The sequence below is a fragment of the Polistes fuscatus genome, unplaced genomic scaffold (genome assembly GCF_010416935.1).
Source record: "Polistes fuscatus isolate 324 unplaced genomic scaffold, CU_Pfus_HIC Scaffold1, whole genome shotgun sequence".
NCBI classification, from domain to species: Eukaryota; Metazoa; Arthropoda; class Insecta; order Hymenoptera; family Vespidae; genus Polistes; species Polistes fuscatus.
The window spans coordinates 14,553,985-14,572,574 of record NW_025112997.1 but is presented as its reverse complement, the minus strand read 5'-3'; the positions used below and the strand labels follow the sequence as shown (position 1 = coordinate 14,572,574).

General features: G+C 27.6%; 1 protein-coding gene across 5 annotated transcripts in view; it reads right to left on the bottom strand.

Annotated features, from left to right (window-relative positions):
- The window catches only part of LOC122514032 (inactive rhomboid protein 1), a 255,032-nt gene that overhangs the window by 179,154 nt on the left and 57,288 nt on the right, over positions 1-18,590 (bottom strand). Inside the window, exon 3 of one of the 5 annotated variants that reach the window (XM_043630648.1) lies at positions 16,568-16,590. The exons of the other annotated variants lie outside the window; for them this stretch is intronic. The gene's annotated coding sequence lies outside the window, so the exon portion shown is untranslated. The remainder of the gene's footprint in view (positions 1-16,567; positions 16,591-18,590) is intronic. 5 annotated transcript variants of the gene reach the window in all.

The following is an 18,590-nucleotide window of genomic DNA, read 5'->3' as shown; positions in this document are numbered from 1 at the left end:
AGAGATAAACAAAAATATTTTATATAGAAAATATAATAAATTAATTGATTTTCTTTTTTTATAAGCTTATTATTAGAAATTTTTCTGAGCAAATAAATTATTGATATAGGATATAGGAAAATATATTCAATAATAATACATCATTGGTATCTTCGATTTTCGAGTAATACCAACATAAAACGAGGATTATGTTAATCAAAATAATTATTTTATTTAGAAATTATACAAAAATTGATTGAAAATATTTAAAATAAACGTAAAAAGATATAAATAAAAAAATTTCGTATATACATTATAAAAAAATGTTAGACAAAGAATATTGATTAAAAGTATCCGGAATAAAATTAGGAAAGTTTGAAATAAATACAAAATTCCGTATATAAAAGTAAGAAGAAATATATTGAGAAATAATTAAAATAGAGTTTGAGACAAAAATTATAATAGTAAAATAAGAAAATATGTGTTGAAAGATATGGAGAAAAATTATGTAATATTTTTGAATACTTTGAACATCTATCATACTAACAATAAGAGGATTTCCACCAAAGTTTCTAATTAGTCGGAACAAATTAACCATACTACCTAAGAGATCATTAGAGATGATCTACACTAATTAGTAGTCCTTAGGAAATTATCTATTCCTATATAATATATACATATATATGTTGTTTCTAATACATTTATACAACACATATACAAGTATATAAATACGCGTAATAATAGTATAACACTGCTAGTATTGTGTTTAGAAACACGTAATGTCTCTTACGAAGGAAAACGACAGTTTCCTGCTTGAAAGCTCTGTTCTATGTTGTCTATGCTGTGAAACGGAAGGACAGATAGAAGTCCTAATCCCTTTATAACGATCGAGGTGCTGCATCGAAGAGAAGGAAACTAGTGGTCCAGCAATTACAGATAGGAGGAGAATATATATAGCTTTTGTAACGTCGATATGCACCAATGCTCGTAAACAATGATCGAAAGCAAACCATTCTATCTATCTACGGATAATATATATGTGAATCACGTACAATATATAAGTTTGTACCATAATTATGAATAATTTAAATAGAAATACATATAAACGTATATACGGATTGTATATATATATACAAACAATTTATATGAACGTTTATATTTATTAATGTATGAATATTATGTGTGTATTTATGAACATATGCGAGGGTTTTATATATTTTAATATGTACATGAACGATGTGTATAAGTATATGATTTATATAGGTACTTAATGTGAGCACATGTGAGTGATGTAAATGTATATGAATAATATACTCGCATATATATGAATAATCTATTGAAGTATGTAAATATATACGTATATAAATTATATATATGTCTGTGAGTGATGTAAATATGTAATAGATTGTGAATGAGAGACAGAGATAAGAAGAATGTACGGAAATAAAAAGAAAATGAGAAAGAGACAGAATGAAAAAAAAGAAAAAGAAAAAAATGTGCGAATGTAAGAGAGAGAGAGAGAAAGGTAGAAAAGTCGGGAAAAAGCTTTCGATGTAACCAAGTCGGATGCAGCTCCTTCTCTCGAGAATTTTGCGAGAAAGAAAAAGCAAAACCGTGCAACGGCTTCGTGCCACTCGAGCACGTTTGTTAATTAACGCTAATTAATTAAGGAAGCGCATTGCGTCTACCTACCAGCCGCATTTCCTTCTACGAAATGTAACTACCATAAGGATTATTTACATTAGGTTTTATATATATATATTAGTCTTTTCTTTCGATTTTTTTCTCCTTCTTTTTCCTACGTAAACGTTAAATTTGTTGAAAAAGTTGTAAAAAAGCTAATAGAAGATTTTTGTTTTTTTTCATATCACCGCAAAATACGGAACCACGGTTTGATCTAATTTTTATTCTTACTTGTTCGACAAAAAGGAAAGAGAACTTTTTTATCATTTTTCTTCTTTCTTTCAGATTTTTTTCATTTTTTTCAATTTGCTTTAAATTTCCTTACCAATTTGAATTCTATTTTTATACAATTATCGTTATGCTTAATTGTATAGTTTAATTGAAAAGAAAATTAAATTATACCATATAACAAAAGTAGAACGTTTTCCTTTCAAACATTAGATATGAAAAACTTGTTTTTTTTTTTTTTAGAAATATATACATTTCTATCAATAAAATATTATACAAAAATAAAAATAAAATAAAATTAAATTAAATTAAAAAAAATATAAAACATACTTAATGAAATTCGTGGATACGTGTTTCAAATATTTTTTTTTGAATCTGCCAAAACTGTGATATGATTCATTACACGATACACCGTGAACTATAAATAAAAAAATAAATAAAATTTTGGCGTTAAATATATTTTGACGTATTATTTAAATATTACCAAAAAACAGGAAAGAAAAGAAAAAAAAAGTGCATACAGCAAATACAGCTCCCGTCAACAATGCATTAATCGTTTAAAACGGAAGCTCACATTTTAATCTTATTTTCTCATCAAACATCTTAACTGTTATTTCAATTTTTCTCTCTCTCTCTCTCTCTTTCTTTCTCTCTTTCGATGGAATAATTTAACCAGGAAAAATATTCTTCTAGCAGAGTACATAGTTCTTTCTATCCATAATTTGGCTGGTGCACTTTTGGCCTTGATGAAAATATTCTTTTGACGTTGGCTCGTGCTCGAAGCATAGTCGACAGGTTCTAAAGTCTCGTTCATTCGAGCGAATCGAGTAAAAGGATGTTCGTCTTCTTCGTCTACTTCCTTTTCCTCTGCCTTTTCCTTTTCCACTTCCTCTTTTTCCCTCTCGACTCTTCTTTTTGTACCTTTCTCTTCTCTTTTTATTTTTTTTTAAGTTCCCTCTAGGTTTTATTCTAGTTCATTCGTTTCTATCCTCACGAATTTTATATTATATTTAAAAAAAATGCATCCAAGTGGTTTTTACAATTTTTATAATGATTAAAAAGCAAAGTGATATTTAAAAAGAAATATTCAGCGAAATTCGTCGGATCAAAAATCTTTTTAAAAATCTATAGGAAGAGACGATTCGTCTTTTGATTATTTTCTTTTTTTTTTTTTTTTACGATATGAAATAAAATAAGTTAGTTATCAATTTTTGTTACTTTTTTCTAAACCTTCATTGGATTTTGATTGACAAGTTTTTTTTATTACTATAAAAATTAATGGAAGTTCATCAAATGCATATACGTGGGGTGGGTTGAACCGTTTACAGCCCAACGTATTAAAATATTATATTTTCAATTCAACTTTTATTACAAGAAAGAAAATATAAATTTTTCTTGAGGATTTATATTTTTCCAATTTTTCCAAGTATTTGTCTTTTTTTTTATGACAAATAAAAAAACAAACCTAAAATTTGGATTTTCTAATTTTATTTTTAACCTACCGACGCGTTGTAATATTTTGAAACATAATTTTCTTAAAAATGACATTATTTTAACAATCATTGCCGACGAAATTAAACGACGAGTTTGTTAATTACTTTTGTTCGAGTGTTTCATAAACCACGTTAAAATTTGAAATTCAAAATGTACGCCGTATGAAAGATCGGATCTCAATGTATAAAATGATAATAGATAAAATATTCGTTAAGATTAGTTTTTCTCTATTTAAAAGAACAAATACAACTGAAACACAGATATGTGCTGTAAAATTCTATGAATTTGTTAGTAGATACTGAATATGTTTCCCTCTCTCTCTCCCTCTCTTTACTCTTCTCCTTTTATCTTTCTATATTACTCGTTCACAAACAAAATAATATTTTATATCTCGTGGAAGAGCTATACGTCTTTTTCGAAAGTTCTTTTTTCTTTTTTGTTAAAAAAAAAAAAAATAGAAAAGAAGAATATAAAAAATAGAATGTCTTTTCAAAAAGAATTTTATTTTCATAACTTTACAAAACAATTCTCAAAAAGAAGTAGGAGTGGAGACAGAAGAAGAAATAGAAGAAGAAGAAGAAGAAGAAGAAAAAGAAGGAGAAGAAGGAGAAGAAGAAGAACAAGAATAAGAAGAAGAAAAAGAAGAAGAAGAAGAAAAAGAGGAAGGAAAAGATGCGCTTGTGACGAGACAAAGAAACATTTTTATCTTTCAGGAGTGTCTCCAAGGAGTTACTTGGATTCACCGATAAAGAAATTGCTTTATAAAAGCATTTCTTTAGCAATTCCTTATCTCTTCGATGGTTTTCTCTTTCTACGTTATTCTCTCTTATTTTCTAGTGTTTTTCGTGATTTATCTTAAAATTTGGTTTAACGAGATAGAAAGGGATAAATAAAGAAACAAGAAGAAAAACTAGGAAAAGAATTTACGATCAAACTTTTTCAATTAAATGAACGAATTTTTATCAATATTTAACTTAATGAAGGTAAACATATATAAATATATGTTATCGTAAAAGACCGCAATTGGATGATGTCAAAAATCACATGGTGAATGTCAATAAATGTCAAATACGTCGGTGAATGACCGAATATTTAAGTTTATTCTTATATATGAATATTTCGGACATATACCAAACGACCATGTGAGTCTTGACATTCTCCAATTTCGGACTTTCACGGCTATAGATAAATGAATTATAAGGAAACCACATAGCCATTTCACGACATTCCCATAAAATTGGGGTTTCTCGTAAAAACGTACGGCACACTCGTACGGTAAAAATCGCTGAAACAAAATTTTGCTGACTCAAATAATATTACACCCAGAGAAATCTCTACGGTTGACCGGTCAGTTTCAATGAAAAAAAAATATAATACAATATATATATTATATAATTATTTCGAGTAAAACCTAGGGGTTCCGCGATTTAACTAAATTATAATTTTACAATTTAACGCTAATACAATTAATTTAACGTGAGCATGAAATATACTGCAATGGTTAACAGAAAATACAGAAAAACGATATTTTTCTTTTCTCAAATCCAATCTTCAATATGTTATCTATGATAAAGTTAACAAAGTTATATAAAAACTCTATACCTTATTATTATAAATAAATAAAATACGAATATCTATACGAGGTGGCCTAAAAGTCATAAGACCATTTAAAAATAGAATAATATTTTTACGTAGAAATAATTTACTATTTATTCTTTATAAAAAAAAAAAAGAAAAATATTATTTAACGACACGTGTACGACACAAAAATGATCATAATTCGAAATAAATTCGTATCGAGTGTACTTATTGTATTTTCTTATTGTACCGCGTATCGAAACTATTCCTGATATTACGTCGACATATTTTATTTTATTTTTTTTTATTTAAAGCGTTCTGTATATTAGATACATGCGTGAGTGTATGTGTGTATGAGAAAGAGAGTGAAAGAGAAAGAAAAAGAGATGTATATATCAATTACTAATTCTCAACATTGACAATCGAATTCCGTTCTCTGAGGTGTACGCATGAGGTGAACTATTCACTTGCCAATTAATCTGTCGGTGCTCAAACTGATTTCAACGGTTGGTAATATGGTACGTATAAACATCTATGCGCATGCGTATACACATATACATATATATATATACATACATACACAGATAGTATACGTATCGAAATTGTCGAAGCAGAAACCTCTTCGCGACAGTTGCACTAGACAGTTGTCAATTAATCGCACACTCCTCTACAGATCTATCCTTTGATTCTGTCAGGTAACAACAACTACAAAACCATACATCCTCAAATACATAGATCTATGAAACATATAAGTACATGTATGTGTCTGTGTATATAGTATGTAAGTACAGCGAGTCAAAGGAGTATTCGTAACCACCTCCCGCCCATTGTACATTTGAAATCATTGATATCGTTTATGTTCGACCAGAAGTCATTAACTTCTGATTCAAATTAACTTAGATCGTATTGTTTAAATTTTGATAAACTATTTATCCATCTATTCATTATTCCTTAAGTGGCATCAATAGCAGTTTGTGAAAGTATCAACAAAAGAAACATATAATACTTTTTCACACATCTTATTTTTCCATATATTAAATATTTGTTTGTCGTTCAATAATTCGAATTAGCAGACATTTTATTTAATTACTTTTGACTTAACATAGACGGCATTTACTTTACTCACGAAATTTTTGGATTATTTTACTTTCTAATTGATATAAATTTGATTGCAGAAGAATATTTTATTTCTTAGAGAAATATAATTTTATTTAAATGATAACAATGATTATTTTTGTAAGTAGTACTTAATAGTTGCCTTTTCTTGCATTTTAAAATCCTTTTTAAATGATTAGTCTTTCTTGTTATCATTATATAAAATTATATTTCTTTTACAATGAAATACTCTTTAGCATTTATATCAATTGAAAATATAATATTTGTAAAATATGTATAAGATATATGTATTCTTTGTATAAGAATTTGGAAATATTGCCTTACAAGCAGATAGAAATTATTAAATATTGACATTTGTGGTACTTTTGTGACTCACTGTACGTTCAATTTATTCTGCTAGTTGATGTTGTAAGTGCTTCTTACAATTTTATTACATTTATTTTTGTAATATTGAACGTTTATCCCCTAAATTATTTTTTCGTAAATTAAACTGTTAAATTATTTTCATTTGTTAATGAAATAAATAAAAAATTAATTGTAAATTATATTTAAAAAAAAAAGTTACACGTATAAAATTAAAAATTCGTTTGTTCTTTTGTAAAAACGTGCGTGTTGGTAAATCTACAAATATCGAATTAGGTCAGATGAAAAATTGGCAATCCTTATAAAAAATTCTCAAATGATTGAGATACACTATCCGAGGTTAATCCAAATTTGTGACTTTTTTTACGTCGCAAATGTGAAAGAGATTGAACCTACCTAATAAAAAAATAAAATAAAAATAAAATTTAAAGAAAAAGAAAAATAATAGGATACAGACGAGAAAATACTTTTTATTTATTTGATCAGTAATTTTAATCATTAATTTAAATAAATATATTATTTAGTATAAGTAATGAAGTATCTATATAGAAAATCATATTAAATCAATAGAATATTATTTATTTGATCTAACAATAATTTAAAATACTAAGGAATAAATATATTTATTAATATTTTAATTAATATATCGATCCTTGATAATATTAACCAAATATATTTAATATTAATGCTTCATTACGAGTATTAACCATTTATTGAAAATACAAATTACAAATAATTTAAAATACTGACCTAAATAAATATCAACTTAGAACAAAAAAAAAGATAAGGAAATATAAAAACATAGAAATAAAAAAGGAGAATTCGAGGTTGGTAGAAAAAACTCGTTTGTTACTTAATGGACTTCTTAAAAACCTTCATTGACATACCCTTATTAATTCTTCCAAAAAACAAGAGAATATTTTCTTTTTCTTTATTTTTTGGTTTCTTTAATACTATCTCATCTTTTATCTTTTTTTTTTATTTGCATTTATTTTTTCTTTAGATTTTCACATTATACATAAACAAACTCATTCGTAAACATATACGATCAATCAATAGCATATACGTGAATGGGTTCAAAAGTTTTGAGCTTTAACAAAAATTTTCTATTCTTTTCTTTTTTATTAAAGTTAGTAAAAACAACAACAACAAAAATCGTCAACCATATTAATTACTTATCCAATTTCTTATCATTTTGAGTACCACGTAATATATAGCATAACTTGTCTCAAATTTGTTATTGAGACCATTGTGATTTATAGTACAAACAATTTGTATAGTGTACCTAACTCGTGTACAATTTGCAAAAAGTTTTTCAATATCACACTGACAATGATTCGAACAAATCTATCTCTCTATCTCTTTCTTTCTCTTTTTGATCGTAAATTCGGAAGTGTTTCCTTATACCGTGAAAAAGGGTTCCGAAAGGGGTGAAGGGGGTGGTTGTGAACCAGCAACCACCAACAGTAATGCTAGCAACGCGAACAATGTACTTAATGGTGCGAGAAAAACTGCCCGTTAAACGTTCCTTTTATCCAACGGGACCCTCGTTTCGGGATATATTCGACGTTGTACACCAATTTCTTCGTCTCGTAGACATTAACGTTCGGGAAAGAGAGAATAGGGGGAAAGGGGGTTAAAGAGAACCTGAAAGAGAAACGTGAGAAGCATTCTACTGAAATAAATCGCACGTAAACTTATGATTCTTCTTGCCATATGTACCAAACGAGCCGAAAAAATTCTTCTCGTTAAGAACTAACTCGAATGGGAAAAAAAAGAACCATAATTTATACCTAATAAACTACTTTACCGTTTTAATGCAAGTGGCATTAAATAATTTCGCTATAGTTTAGGATATTACATTGATACAAATATATTTAAAATTTGTTTTATCGAGGAAAAATATAATTTATGTTGATTGTTTTTTTTTTTTTTTTAATAGAATTGTAATATTTCCTTTCAAATTTATTGTAAATAATATAAATAAAAACTAAAAACATATTTTGCGTTAAAATTTAAAAAAGAAATTAATAATCTGAAAAGATTTTAGAAAAGAAAAAAGAAAATTAAATAATAAATTCGTAAGATACTCTGATGACTTTTAACTTCCCTAAAAACTTTTAATTAACCTTTTATACTCGTTTCATTATTATAATCACACTGACTTATGTACCTATATATTATATAATATATATGTACATACATAACACATATATATCCTAATTATTACTTATTAATCGAGTAACTAATTAAAATAAGAAAACAACCCTTTTTTACACACCCTTCTCAATTAGTAAGATACCTCTGTCTTTTCTGTTATTTCCCTTTGCAATTAATTGCCCTCTCCATTACGAATAATTCGGTCGTTTTCTCGTCCAACCTCATATCAAGAGTTTAACGCGGGAATATTTAAATTGCACTTCATTTAAACGCATTAACTGAACTTAACGTTATATTTCTCACCGATCGTTAAAATCTTTTTACAAAGAAGAATAGGACGAAAAATGTAAAGAAAGACTGAGCGATAGAGAGAGAGAGAAAAGGAAATAAAAAGTAAAATATGAAATAGAAAGAGAAAGATAGAAAGTAGTAATATCGAATATACGATAAAAAGTTGACAAAAAATTCATGCTCTTGATGGACATTTTCCAACGACGAATAACTCAAAATTCAAGCTATATGGGCACGTATACGTACAAATACTTTTTCATTGGCAATAAATCCGAACGAACATGATTACTTACGAATTGTTATGAGAGAAAGAGAGAGAGAGAGAGAGAGAGAGAGAGAGAGTGAAATTGGTTAAAATATGCGAAAAGGTTTGTGCCATTTTTTTTTTTTTTTATTATAGAAAATCTCCCCAGGCTACCATAAGCAACCTCCCACCCCCTCTGTTCTCCTCGTTCATTGTATATACAAAAAATATACGTATATGTATTTGACTGTCAACATAATAAACGAATAGCAGCTACACATCCTGCTCGATTACCTGCAACGTAGAATAACATAGATATTGACGTATACGTTAACGACATTAGTGTTACTTTCTTTAAAGAGGGTTTCCAATTGCAACTCATAAAAAATTCATTCCCGTTGCAAATCCACTTTACGAGAGGAACGTTCTTACAATCGTTACCGACTTGTATATATATATAGTATGTGTATGTATAATATGTGTATGTATGTATATGTATATGGATATGTATTTGTGTGTGTATTATGTGTGATTGCAAGTTTGCGTGCGACCATTCGGAAGTAGTCCTTTCAACGAAACGAGAGAAAGATAAGAAGAAAGAGAACCAAAGAGAGAGAGAGAGAGAGAGAGAGAGAGAGAGTTGAAGAGAGTAATAGTGACAAAGAGAGAAACAGAAAGATTCAGAGAAAGTGTGAGAGAGAGAGAGAGAGAAATAGAGAAGAAAGTAATAGTAAGAAAAATAGAAACCGAAAGAGAGTCAGAGAACCAATGAGGGAGTGAGAGAGTGAGAGAGATAAAAACAGAGAGAATTAGAAAGAGAAAAAGAGTGTGAGAGGCAGAAACATAGAGAGCAAAAAACAGGGAGAACTAGAAATAGGAAGAGTCAGAGAGAGAAAGAGAGAGAAAAAAAATAAGAGAGACACGAACAGAGATAGATGGAGAGAACCTGAAACAGGAAAAATAAGTGAGAGAGAGGGGGGGGTAATCAAAATGAATGAGAGATACAAAAATAAAGAGAGCCAAAGAAAACCTGAAACACAAAAGAACTAAAGAGAGAAAGAGAAGGAGAGTCAATGAGAAGAAGACAAATATAGTGAAAATCAAAAGAAAAGAGAAAGAGAGAACAAGGGAGAGAGATAAATAGAACGTTAAAGTATAAAAAATAGTGAAAGAGCAGGTTGCATCATATACGATTTTGACAAACAATTTCTATTCCCCGATGGTTAGTCAAACGGTCACGAAACAGAAGGGTTCAAAAGGACTATTTCAATCATAGGAACTTTGTATAGTAGTATTATCTGTACACTCAAACGAAAAGAATCCTGGATCAGAGATCAAAATGGCGTTAAGGGCTTGACATCAAATTGATTTGATTTAACATTGCAACTTTGTCGATTCAGTCTTCCAATCTACATTTTCTATTTGTACTCTTTATCTTTCTTTCTCTGTTTCGTGCAGTCGAATCCGCAATGTGTTTGTTCGGATACACGTAGATACAGTGTTTAATCTGGTAAACGAAAAATCCTATAAATCATATGAACGAAAATCAAAGCGATATCGCAAATTGATGAAATTTTGATTCGATACATTTATTAACGATTCTTAATCGAATTATTAATAACAAATTTATTCGCAATTGTTGAAATTGTATAAGAAAAATATTAACCCTTATGTATTCCCATCGAAATATCTGATTTTATTGATATTTCGAAAGAATGTTATTTAATCATTCAAATATTAATATTATATTGTATATATGTAGAAATATAGATATATCGCGATAATTAAATTGATTATTTCGAAAATCGTATTAACATTTCATACAGTAATTAATATTAAAAATATATAAATAAGTTAATATCAATCAAGATATACTATTTAATCAGTATTAATTTTATGATTTGGTATAGCGGTAATTTTTGGAAAATTAATCTCTAATAATTATAGTTGAAATAATTAAAATAAATAATAATGTATCGGAAAATAATATAAGAGAATTTTAAAATGTTTCATCATTCAGATATTATTCAAATATTACACATACAATTCTAATATTTTTTTACGACCTATTCTAAATGATAAGAGAATGAAAAAAAAATTACTTTAACAGTCGGTAAATTTAATTCACCGATATTTTATAAAACTCATTTAAAATATAATTCACCTAATTAAAACATATACAATATGACTCTCAAAAAATTCTAAACATATAATATTATAGTCCGGAGAAAAATTAATCTTTACAAAGTTTCAAACAAAAGTAATTAATTTTTAAAAATTATATTGTAAAACTTTTACATATACGAATATACATACATGAAGTTTTAAAATATGTGGACATAATTACAGGAGCGGTTATCATATCGAATCATATGAATTCGATAATGTCCTCGTTTCCGTCCCTGAAATTCTGTTAGCATATTTTGAACCACCCTCTGCATACGAATGCATACTATACGAGAGTCAACTATATCGTTCGGTTTATTGAAGGAGAAAATTATGATGTGAAGAAGAATTATCCCATGAGAATAAGATTCGCGTGCTTCGAACAAAATTGAAGAGATTTCTCTCCTATCTGTCAAATAAAGACGAAAAGTAGTGCGGGGTATGAACAAAAGAGAAAAAAGAAAATGACGAGAGACGTGCATTTTGGTTATAAGACGTCGTAAAGTACCGCGATAAGAAATGAAATTTGAGGAAGTTACTTTTTATGACGTTAGAAATGAGCTTAAAAAAAAACAAAAAATATTAAAAAAAAAAAAAATAAATAATAAAATATGAACATATATGCATATCTACGTTTATGTTATTTTCTATTTTATATACTATATATATAATATAATATATAATAAATATAATATAATATATAATATAAATATAATAATAATAAATATATAATAATAATATAATAATACAATAATAATAAATATAATATATAATAAATATAATAATAATAAATATAATATATACTATATATATTTTCTATTTTATCTACGAATGATTATCGTGATTATTACAATAATAATTTGATTTGTAAATAATGATTATTATCTATAACAACCTAACTATTTTTATTCATCGCAAAAAGAATTATTTTGCGTACAATTTATAATAATAACCAGTAAAAAAATATATATTTAATAATATTTAAAAATCGTTTCTCTCAATGATTATATCACTGGATCGTAGGATAGATACGTAAATCGAAAAAATGAAAAAGAAGAAGTAAAATATATATCTATCTTTCTCTCACCCTTATTTTCAAAAGGTTTCAAAGAACATAAAACCGAACCGATGATCGCGGCTTTAAGAAAAAGATTGAGTCTCCTTCCTTTGTCCTGAATTGACCCGCTTCCTTTGTCGCATCCGAACAAATCACGTAGAATTTTCTCATCCTTCGCTGGCCCTTCATTTACCGTAAGTAATGTTTCATTTAAGCGTTTATTTGTCACTACGGAAAAAGGGACAATCTTGGATGAGAAATAAAAAAAGAGAAAAACTAAGATATCAGAAAGATCACAAGAATCTCTCTCTCTTTCTCTATCTCTCTTTCTTTTTCTATCTGTCTCATTCTTCCACTCTTTCAATTTCTCTTATGCTGTATCATTCTTTTATTCGTTCACTCTCTCTCTTTCTCTTTTTCCCTTCCTTTTACTCTCTCAATTTTTCTCTCCTATACTTTTTCTGCAGGTACGTAACTGTAATACCGCAAGACCTAACAACATAGATGTTAATTTTTAATTTTTTTTTCTTCCGGTATTTTTATAAGATCATAATATTTTGTACGCTTTTTGGGAGAGAAAATTTTTAAAAGCTCAAAAAACGCCACAAGTATGCTTTTTTTTGTCAGTGTACTTTTATGAAACAGAATACATGCTCTTCTAGCAAAAAGCAAAGAACCATGAGCAATGAGCATTGAGAAAATGAGTAAATGAGTAAATGTGTAAATGAGCAAATGAGCAAATGAGCAAATGAGCAAATGAGCAAATGAGAAAATAAGTAAATAAACAAATGAATAAATAAGTAAATGAGTGAATAGGTAAATGAACAAATGAGCAAATGAGCAAAGGAGCTAATGAGTGAATGAATAAATGAGAAGTGAGCAGTGAGTTTAAAAAATAAGTAACTTAAAAAATTTCGAAAATATAGAAATAAATATTTTTAAAATGATCTAGAAACCTTTGGATTCGTCTAATGTAAGAATGTTTTGCCTATCAATTTAGTATATCCACTTACGATGATTGAAATTTTGTAATAATGAAATATACATCTACGAGATAAAACTTCGTAATAAAATAATTATTTATAAAAAATACTTATGATTGTAAATTTTGTCGAAAGTATTTGAACTCGACAGTAAGAACACTTAAGATTGTGAGATCGACGGTTTTATGAACCAAACGATTACCTTTTTTTCTAATAGAAAAGGTGAGAAAACAGGATATCTACGTAAAAGAAAGAAAATACCATGAAATACAGCAATAAAAGAAAAGAATAACTCTCGTAGGTCGTGCATCGTGTGTGTGTGTGTGTGTGTGTGTGTGTGTGTGTGTGCGTGTGTGTGTGTGTGTTAAAAATGTTTCGGTAATGATCCACGCACCTACACACATATAAACGCGCGCGCACGCGCAAACATGCGTACACACACAAACGTGTATGCATGCATGCATATAAATGTAGATCGGGCTAATGGAAAATACATCGGCATTCGAAAGCGTGGCACGAAAAACTCATTGGTTTGATGTGTGGAAAAGAGAAAAAGGATGGAGGAGATGAATGACGAGGTAGAGGAAGAAGAAGAGGAGGAGGAGGAGGTGGGAGGAAAGCAGAGGAGGTCGATCAATATCGGGCTAAGCGTTTTCCACCTACCAACCGAACGACAAGTCCTATCCGTTGCTGTTTCTACCACCAAATGTGTCATGTCTTCTTTTTTTCATCATTTTTTTTACCTACTTCTTCCTATCAACCCTCTCCCCCTATCCCACTAGTCGTAAAAATTTCAACACTTAAATAATTGTGAAAAATTAGGTGGAAGTAAAGTGAATATTAAGCAAATATGTTGGCATTCGGAATAATGCAAGGTTTTTGAATTACAATGATTTATAATCCCTTCAATACAAATTTCAAGGGTTTACTCTTTATAAAAAATGAAGTGAACGATAAGTTAGAACTATTGGGATTTAGTAATTATACATGTGTTTGGATTAGAATGATTCATAATCCTTCCACCATTCCTATAATTTCAAGATTTTTATCGTCATGAAAAATTAAGTGGAAATGAAGTAAACGATAAGTATGAGTATTAGTATTTGGGAAAATACATGGTTTTAGATTAAAATAATTTATAATACTACCCGTTTAGACTCCTGAAAATTTCAAAGATTTAATCGTCATGAAAAATTAAATGAAAATGTAATGAACGGAAAAATAGAATCTTGAAGAGAAGAATTAGCATAATTATAATGCGTAGAATATAATTATTACGATTATTTCTATTAATTTGATCAGCTTCTATCATCCTGATCACGGTAAAAATTATATTTAAAAAAATTACATCAAATTCTGTGAAATATTTAAAAAATAATAATACAAATGTAAAAATTGGAATAAAAAAGAAAAAAAAGAAAAAAAGAAAAAAGCTAAAAAAAATTAAGGATACGAAAAATTCGTGTTACACAAAAATCCGTGCTACACTCGTTTATGTTCGAGAGCAAATTGGTGTTTCTGACATCGAGGACGTCGTTTAGGTTCTCTTATCCAATATATATATATATATATATTAGAGAGAGAGAGAGAGAGAGAGAGAGAGAGAGAGAGAGAGAGAGAGAAAGACAGAATATGCGAGGGATGGCTGTCTAATTCAAGCTAGAAGAGTCTCTATTGGCCCACCAATCGGATAGACAAGAAGGAATTAATTTACGCGATCGATGAAGAGAAGAGGGAGCAGAAAATTGTCGAGAAATTTGATCGGCAACCGAATTCGATTTCACCATCATTCGCAGGCGTTCTCTACTAATCACAAAAATTAATGACGAGGGTTCATTGCAAGAGTGTTTTTTGCCACGAGATTATTTCGTTTGAGAAAAAACTTTGATCTTAATTTTCTTTTTTCTTTTTCTTACGGTTTTATTTACCCCCAAAACACTAACGTTGCATTGAAAATTATAGCAACGATTAGGCTTATTCGATGCTCAAGAGTAATTGAATATTGTAAAATAATGTTGTTTTTTTTTTATTAATATTTAATTTATTTCATAAAATATTTTATTGGCCGATAACCAATGATAAAATTTTAATCTAGGATAAGCTATAAGTCCCTAGGTGATTATAAAAATCAATTAATCTTTTTCGAGATTTTTTTTTTGTTAATAAATATTATGTTCGTGCAAAAAATATTTAGTTTGCTAATGATTAATAAGAGAATTTTTAATACGGGATAATCCAAAAGTCTCTGGGTGATTTTTAAAATTAATCACTCTTTTTCCACGACTTTTTAGGGTAACGCTTTACTTTTCGCAAAATTTAAAACTACAAGCCTAGGGAACTTTTTTACAATTTTTTTACAATCTGAAAAAAAAACATAAAAAAAGAAGACTAGTCTCGAAAAGTCTCGGAAAAGAATAATTAATTTTCAATATTACCTAAGGACTTTTGAGAGTACCACCAGCCTTTATTAAAAGTTCCAACATTACTTATCGGATAAGCCGATAAACCTTTGTATCACAAAATATTTCAAAGGTTGGTGATTAAAATAAGAGAACAGAGACATACAATTTGCTTTAAAGATGAACAAACATTTCTTACGTTACAAACTCAAACCAAATTAGCAAGAATTCAGGAGTTATTATTAAAAAAAAAAAACATAGTTTTCTATTCAACACCAAGAGTTAAGATTCTCACTAAAATTTACCAATTAGTTAATTAAATAAATGATAAATATTCTAAAGCTACATTTGTTCCTAATCTTGTACAAACATTTTGTTCAAACGCTAATAGAAAAATTAAAAATTTTAATCATATTATTTTAAATTATTTTTTTCTTATATATATAAATTCAGTCTAAAAAACAATTATTATTTAAGTGTTAAGCCTGAAAAAAATCAATATTTTTTTAACATGCTCAATCAATTAAACAATAAACTCGATCGATCATTGTTCTAATTCAATTAACTTCTACTAAAAAATAAAATTGATACGCGAATTCGTAGCGTATAAATTGATCCTTCGTTGTGTTCAAAAGTGTTCTGTAAAATCGACATTTTCCTTTCTCATAGTTTTTCTTGGATTTATTACAAATTTTAGCTCGTTAAAAGACGAGAGTTAAATGAAATAAGATTTATTTTATGTAAATCAAAATGAAAATTATTTTTGAGGAAGATTCTGTTCACGAGTTATTATATTTACGAAATGATTTTTGTTTCGTTTTCTTACCACCGATTTATTTCCTCACGCACCTGAAACAGAAAAAGGAATATATATATATAAGTATAATATATAAATATATAACAAATGAAAAATATATTATATATTTAGGATGATTAATAAATGTTGAATTAATTTTTATTTTCTTATATATTATATGAACAATGAATGTACAATATTAATATTGTTTTATAATAACCGTTTATTTAAATATAAAATAATAAAAATTTCTATGTTATTTATTGACCAAACCATGAATACAGTATAGCAAAATAGGGTCAGTGTATACTATAGTATAATATCAAATATTAGTTAAATTCGTGAAAAAAGAATACAAACGAAATATTTAGACAAAAAAGAATAAAAGTTCAGTTATTTGTTTAATCAATCAACCTAATACAATAAAAATTCTCTTTTATTTTAATCATTACTACATTTAAATTTATTTTTGTTTATATATATATATATATTATAGAATAACAATAATTTCTTAATTACTATTACTAATTAATTATTTTTCTTCTGTCGTGTTCGTGACTTTGAACGATCTCTTTAAATACATAAACAAGTTTTTCTCCAACCCCTAGTTAATTAATCGAACTCCTGAATAAACATACTCGTTAAACGATGATAGTTAACTTTAAATATTTTCCCTTTTGTGACATATTTTTTCTTCTTTTTATTGATAAAAAAAGAAAATAAAGAAAAATATACAGACGCGTAGGCATGCAAGTATGCAGTCAGGTATGCAGGCACGAATTTTGAAGTATCGATAAAAATGTGACTTTCAATTATAAAAGTATGTTATAATATATATATACCTATATATACAGAACAGCAGCATACCCATGAAATCGTTTACTGGTTTAATAGAATGTAAACACATATCGGTATATAACATGTTATCCAATATACGAGACAAGTATGAGAACAAATGAAGAGAATAGAAGAGAAAATCGAGATAGGATAGGTGTGGGGTAACATTTGTGTAAAATATATAAAATAATAGACAACGAAATAAGAATGATTTTTTTATAAGAAAATAAAAAGAGAAAAACAAATAAAGGTACGATAAATTGATTGAACTTTTACCAATCATTTCTTTTTTTATTTTTTTTTTTTATAAATAAAAATTAATCAATCGAGCGTCTATTGATGAGACAATATTTTGGTTATAAATTAAAATAAAATTAAATCATATTATATAGTTTTTTATTTTCTTATGTAATTGAGTATAAAATATCCGAATTTTAAATGAAAATAATCGATTTAATCAAATAAGAAAAAATCGATCGCGAATTTCATCGATAGGACAATATTTTGTTTCGGTAATATCTGAAATGAAAATTTGTGATAAAAGAAAAAAAATATTAATAAAGGAGATTTCATATTAATTATAATCTTTCATTTTTAAGTGTTCTTTGAAGATTTTTTTGATCCTCGCTCCCCCCACCCACCGCCATTTCTCGATCGTATCTACTATCATCGTATATCATGGCGTACGTAAAACATTGTTTATTGGAGGAGAAACAACACAACTTTATAACGATATTCCTTATAGATGTGTATGTGTGTGCATGTGGATGCGTGTGTATGGACTAACCTGTACGTAAGTGGTTTTTATCACGTGATAAAACGTTTAACAACATCCATACTGACTGATTTCTTTTCTCTATTCTATATTTCATAGAAGAACAAAAAGAAGAAGATATTTCACGATTTAAACTTAATGACTTCAGCACAAAAAAGCAAATAATATACGTGTCCATGTCATAATTTATGGAAGATGTTTCAAAATATGTAAACATAATTGCAATAATGATTTCTGTACGTTAAAAGTAAGAGAGAAACAAATTTATATAATACTACGATCGATATAAACTTGTTAAATAAACGATAATTATGATAATGATAAAAAGTCAGACCAATGATAGATATTTTATTATTATTGTATATATTATATATTATCTATAAATTATATATATATATCCTAAAGAATTTATTGATCATAATACAAAATAATTCGAATGAA